General features: G+C 39.8%; 1 pseudogene across 1 annotated transcript; it reads right to left on the reverse strand.

The window, feature by feature from the left end:
- Positions 1–3,239: 3,239 nt before the first annotated feature.
- On the reverse strand, positions 3,240–4,393 carry LOC149126577 (large ribosomal subunit protein uL30-like 1 pseudogene; annotated as a pseudogene). Its single transcript, XR_016233903.1, has one exon. The product of XR_016233903.1 is annotated as a large ribosomal subunit protein uL30-like 1 pseudogene (transcript).
- Positions 4,394–6,842: the final 2,449 nt, after the last annotated feature.

The raw sequence follows: 6,842 nt of genomic DNA on the forward strand, positions 1-6,842 counted from the left end.
TGCATGATTTAAGAGGTGTATCTCTCTGGTGGCATACAGAGATTCTGGGTTTGAATATGGTTTGTTCCCACCAAAATTCATGGTGAGGTTTGATTTCCCATTGGGACAGCACTGGAAGACAGGGATTATTGAGTGGTATTTGGGTCACCCTCATTAAAGGATTAAAGCTTTTCTAAAAGGAATGGGTCACCTGTTGCAGACATCTGGCCCCCTTTCCTCTCTTCTGAACATGTCTGCTTGCCCTCTGCTTTTTCCCTTTGCTGGAAGCAAACAAGAGGCCCTCACAGAACCAAGTACATGCCATCTTAGGCTTCCAAGCTTCCAGAACTATGAACCAAAATTAACCTATTTTCTTTATGAATTACCAATTTCAAGTGCTTGGCTATGGCAACAGCAAAGAGACTAAGACAAGAAGCATTAAAACTAATTCTTGTGAGGATTTTTAAGTTAAAGGAGAAGAATAACCATATGTTAGTAAGTGGGAAAATACAGGCCATGTCACTACATAAGGAAAAACACATGATTATGTGCATTGATAAAGTCCGAGAGGAAGGAAATACACTGAAATGTAGAGGGCTGAATAATATTCCTTAGTGTGTGTGTGTGTGTGTGTGTATGTGCGCACACGTGTGTGTATTGTCCTTATTCAATTATCAGCTGGTGGATATCTGAGTTGATTCCATATCTTAGCTATTGTGAATTGAGCTGCAATAAACATAAGGTACAAATAACTTTCATACGCTTATTTCATTTTGTTGGGGTAGATTCCCAGGAGAGGAATGGCTGGGTTATACTGTGTATCTATTTTCAGATCTCTGAGGAGTCTCCACATTGTCTTCCATATTGGTTGTACTAGTTTACATTCCCCTATATCCTCAGCATCATTTATTGTTTTTTGATTTTTTGGGGTGAGGTGAAATCTCAGTATGGGTTTTATTTGCATTTCCTTGATGGTTAATGATCCTGAGCATTTTTTCATGTGTCTGTGGGTTTTGTATTTCATCCTTTGAAAAAAGCCTTTTTATATCCTTTGGCCATTTCTTACCTTGATTGTTTTATTGTTGTTGACTTTCTTGAGCTCTTTATAAATCATGGATATTAATCCTTTGTCAGTTGCATAGCTTGCAAATATTTTCTTCTATTCTTTCAGTTGCCTCTTCACTTTGTTAGTGTTCCATTTGCAGTGCAGAAGCTCCTTAGCTTGATATAATTCCATTTGTTTATTTTTTGCTTTGATAACCTGTATTTATGGGGTGTTTTTCCAAGAAGTTACTGCCTATGCTAATGTCTTGCAGAGTTTCCCCAATGTTTTTCTCTAGTAATTTGAAGGTACCAGATGGTGGATTTAGATCCTTGATCTATTTTAAGTTTTGTGTAAAGTATAGGGAAGAGGTATTGTATCATACTTCCGCATGCATAAACCCACTTTTCCCAGCACAATTTGTTGGAGAAACTGTACTTTCTCCAGGGATTGATTTTACCTGATTTGTCAAAGATTAGTTGGTTGTAGATGTGTGGATTAATTTCTGGGGTTTCTATTCTGTTCCATTGGTTTACAGCCAGTACCTGGCTACTTTGATTATAATTGCCCTGTAGTATGTCTTGAAATCTGGTACTGTGATGCTATTTTGCTTTTCATCTATGGGCATTTTGATGGTATTAATTCTTCCAGTCCACGACCATGAAGATTTTTCCATTTGTGTGTGTGTCTTCTATTTCTTTCTTTAATGTTTTGTAATTTTTTTTCTTATGAAAACTTTTTATTCACAAAGAACTATACACTTACTTCTATTTGGCATAATTCAATAACCAGACTGGCTAGAGGGTATCAGCTTCATTGTGCAGAAGAGCAGAGACATTGTTCCTGTATTTTTTTTTTAAATATTTTTCAGAGGGGGAGAGAGGTCAGTCTTCCACCCATTGGTTTGTTTCCTAAATGGCTGCAACAGCTGGGCTGGGCCAGGCGAAAGCAAGCAGCCCAGCACTCTCCATCCAGGTCTCTCACAGGGGTGGCAGGGAGCCAGATCAGAAGTGGAGCAGGCTGGATCCGACTGGTGCCCCTACATGGGATGTCCACATTGCAAGCAGCCACCTTAACCCACTGTGCCACGACCCCAGCCTGTCCTCGTATTCAGTATGACAGGTCTGAGGTACAAGGCCTGTGTTTTCAGGCTCACGACTGTTTTTCCATGACTTGGTAATACATCATTTTAAAGTAATCCGATTTCACAATGTTTTACAGTATAAGAGTGACATCTTCTGCCAGGTGAACTCTGGAGCCAACCATCCTAATTAATTACCTCACAACCTGGCATGTTTTAATGCATTGTTTTACTGCTAACTCAGTTCACAGCTATGTTTAAGGGTTCCATGAGCCAAAATTAAAGCAAAGTTGATTTGAAGGGACCCAGGAACACAGCCCTAAAGCAGGTTTTCCTGTTTAACTTAGGCCTGGCACATCCTCACCAACTGCTTAGATCACAAGCTGAGGCAATTTAGGGCTGGACCGCTGATGAAAGACAAAGATGTACTGACTGACTAACCCCTCCCTCCCCAGGATTAATTTCCCCATAACTCTTGTTGCTGGCCTATTATGTCATCAACAGGATAAAGAGCAAGACTTCTGGGGTCTAGAATATGAAAGGAAAAGGTGCAACTAAGCTGTTTATTTGGGGCCTTAAAAAGCCACAGTGCTAATTTCACTCAAACCAAACTGAGAAAATGGTTCGCCACTTCCTGATCTGATGCTTCATCATCAGGGAAACCAGGAAATTCAACCTCCAAGCCAGAGGGGGAAAGGGTGGGCACTTCCAGACTTACAGATGGCACAAGAAGCCACAAGGGCTGCCAGTGTGCTAGCGGAAAACACCCAACTGGCTTGATGGGAAAAAGCCACCTTGGTGAACTCCGGTATTCTGCAGGATTCGGAACCAGAGATTAGCAAGATGAAGGCCTGGGAGACCAACCCTCCTTAAGAGCCGGACTTCCTCGCCCCGGGGGCTCAGCTGCCTGAGAGGGGTTCTATGAGCTCCCTGAAATTCCAAGTAAAATTTTGGGTATGTGTTTGCCCGGTGAAGGGATCCTTCCTTTGAAAAATTCTGAGCTAAGTAAAGGAGTACAGCAGCTGCAAGCTAGAACAGAAAAGCCATCAGACACGTTGAGAGCCAGCCAAGTGAGAGTGCCTGCAGTCGTCACTGAGCAGCTGGAACATGGATCCACAGCAGACACAGCTGAGCACTGTTTTGGTGCTCCGCTTCCTAACTGTATTTCAAGTCTCTTCAAAACAAGGCCCTGGCAGTCCTCAAGTCTTGGGAAATCTTGACAGATGCTCCGGCCAGTCATTCGCCAAAATCAAATGCCAGGACAGAAGCTGTGACAAAGGAAGACTCCTTCCTCAATGGTCAGTGCTGAGTGCAGAGGAGGTAGCACCCAAGATGGAAGACAGTGGAACCTCTCCTTGGAACGGGGTAGGGATGAGGTGCCTGCCATGATCGCAACTATCTTTCCCTTGATCTGCCCTTTCCAATTTCCGGGGATAAGGAAGAAAATCTTCTCTGAAGATACTTGATAATAATTCCAAAAAAACATCTTTTCAGATATCCTGGGTCTAGTTCAGCTGGCGGATGAGCTGATTGATGCGTTCACCCCGATAGCCAGGTGAGCCCATCTCCTTGAGGAAGCCCACTCTGTTCTTGCTAGCATGACGGGCCACTGACAGCTGGAAAGGGCGCAGGAACCTCGCAATATTCTGGAAATACTTCCCCGGGAAGGCAATTTCGTGAATGAGGTCTTCCAAGCAGATGACACCAAATCTCCCCAGGTGCTCCTCAATCACGGTGTTGTCCGTCAGAGGGATGCTCTTATTGTTGACCCTTGCTTGCCCACGTTTCAGGATGAGTTCCCGGACAGACTTCAGATTTGGAAATCCCCAGGTCACGTAAGGTTCCACTATCCGCAGCAGTTTTAGGTTTGGGGGGGTGACCTGGACAAAGACGCCACTGAACAGTTTCTTCAGGCGAAGTCTTGCAATGGTCCTCTCCACCAGTGAACTCACCCCGTTAATCCTTTGGAGCCGTACAACAAAGGCCAAGGAATGCTTGTCTGGCTTTTCCAAAGCACGAGGTTTCACTTTCAGTCGTCGGAGCCGGACTGCATCCCGTCGCTGCCGCCAGGAATCGTGCACAAAGGACTCCAGTCGCTTAAACCTGAATTCTTTTCTTTTCCTCTCCCTCTTGGCCAAAAGCTCCTGCTTTGCCTGTGTGGCTTTGAGGGCTTGATAAGCCTTCCTCTTTTTCAGGAGATTTTCTGGAACCAATGGAATCCTTTTTCTTTGCTCTTCTTCCGCCATCTTTCTTCAGCGGCTGTTTTGTAATTTTAATTGTGGAGATCTTTCACATACCTGGTTAAATTTACTATTATCTTTATAATCAGAAAAGAAGTAAGTTTTGGATAGAAGAAAACAACATTATTCCAGCGATGTAAATTAATCATTTGCATAGTACTTTTAATGCTTATAGGGAGGAATTTTAGCCTATGCGTATTCCAGTTTACTCAGTGTATGATTTGGAGAGGATGGGCTGGAACAACATTTTTGGGAACAAGAAGTTCATTAAAGCCAGAGAGACAGCTAGGGTTATGAGTGGAAACAAATAAGTGCTTATTACTTCTGGTGTTGAGGTGCCTGCTCTGTAAATATCCCTAACCTGGTGTTCCTGGACTGGTATGAAAAAAAAATTAAGGAACAACCAACATCAAGATGCTGAGGATGTTATAAATAGATGAACTCAAAGAGGCAAAATGTTAATAAGAGCAGAAATTAAGAGATAAAGGTATAAAGGAAAAATAACAGAAGCAAAAAGAGAGGCCACATAAAAGGTTGAGCTATAAATGAATAAACAAAACATTGATGAAATAAAACAAATTATACAAAACCACAGAAGCTTAAAAATGAACAGTTTAATAGAAAGTTAAAATATAAAGAGAAAAACATGGATAAAACTCAAACACAACTCTGAAAGAACTAAAGCTGATTACGATGCTGAAATTTAAGAAATAAATGAAAAGAACTGAAAAACCTAAACATTTGGGAAGATAGAATAAAAGATTACAATAGCATACAAATAATAAATATTAAAATTAACTTAAAAGGTGAGTTGTAAAATCAGGAAGCTTAAAAATTAGAAGAAGATGTAAGTTTATTTTGAGGAAAATAAATTGGTGACTAGAGATCAAGGTAACCTATCTTTTCTAACAATGAGTGCTTCAAAATATCTTGTTGTGAAAGATACCAGAAGGGTGTTTTCATTTTTGGAAAAGTGCTTTAGTGATCTTATCCCCAATGCAGGTCCATTGGATCTACTGATTAGTGAAAAGATTGGGTTGTAATGGAAGCATCGGAATAGTTAACACTACCTTTCATTGCTGATTATTAGAAGTCCATATTCACTCATTGATTACTACCACCCACAATGTAAATAGCATCATTGCTGGCAAAATTCTTGTCAATGACTGATGATGACATGGTAAAAATAAGGTCATTGTTATTCTCACATGTGATTTTCCTTAAACCACGTCAACCAAAATTGATATCTTTTCTTTATTGGTTAATTTTTAAATGGGGAAGCCAACTTCATACTTTAATGACTCATGCATAATTTTCCATTTTGAGGGAACTTGTTGGACTTACCTCAGTGCTGATGTCTTGATTTGGCTGCCCAAGATTTAAAAGGAACTGGAAGATTTTGTCAGCATTGTAATGTCAGTTCCTTTCAAGGTGGTAACTGTAGATGGAAAATCTTTTGCTACAAAACTAAACACTTTCCTGAATCGTACATTTTGGTAAAGTAGCTTGATTCAGAATATAGATAGGGAGGTTATATATAAATATAAAATGCAGCAAAAGAAGTCTGAATAGGTAGACTCTTTGTGTAGAGCCTGAAAGTACTAATAATTAAATGTTTTATTAAATCCTTTTGTCATTTATTCCATTGCATTGTTTCTGTATTGAAAAAATTTCTAATTATTTGATTTTAACTCATGTAGATTGAGACCAGGAAGCAATATATATTTCTACTGTTTATGTTCCTGTGATACAAAACTCTTAAAAAATGTTTTATAAAATCAAACCTTCCATGATAATGATGAAATAAAGTTAAATGGACTTGTTTTAAAAATAATATGAATATAGTTCCAATAAGGAAGGAGAAGGAGACAGAATACAGAGACCAAAATTATGGCATTGATGAAAGCCACTCTGCTGAGCTAAAATATCCCTGGGCACTGGTGGATGGCAGAGGGGCAGAGGGCAGAGCCCTGAGTGACAATCAGCACATTCCTCAAGGGAGGTCACACAACTTGTGCAATCTATAAAGAGCACACACACTCTCTCAGTCCCTTGGGATCCCTACATTCGATGCTGCTCAATAGCAGTGTTAACTGCCCAGTCTAACAGAGAATTGTCTTTACTTATTTAACAGAGTAGGAAGTTTGAGAATAGGTACAAAGTTATAGGAAAAATCTCATATCTTTTCTTTTCAGTTAAATCTTTCTTACAGAATGTTGAGATATTTCAGCTTCATGCCTGTATACATTTATTTTTAAAAGTGTCCTGACTCCTTGTTTTCATTTTCTAAAGTGTCTTGAACAGGAAAGTGCTGTAAATGTAACTGACTTATGGCAATGTATTTATAGCACATTATTATTTTTGAGTCCTCTTGTTTAATATGTACCCAGTGGGTAATTGGGAAAGACATGATATAACAAAAAGAATTTTGGGAAAGAGTTTGATGGCAATACCAAATCTTAAGTACAATTTTTATTAAAATCAGAAAAGTCAAATTCAA

Source organism: Oryctolagus cuniculus, chromosome 5 (genome assembly GCF_051225735.1).
Source record: "Oryctolagus cuniculus isolate XC-2025 breed Fujian yellow rabbit chromosome 5, ASM5122573v1, whole genome shotgun sequence".
NCBI classification, from domain to species: domain Eukaryota; kingdom Metazoa; phylum Chordata; class Mammalia; order Lagomorpha; family Leporidae; genus Oryctolagus; species Oryctolagus cuniculus.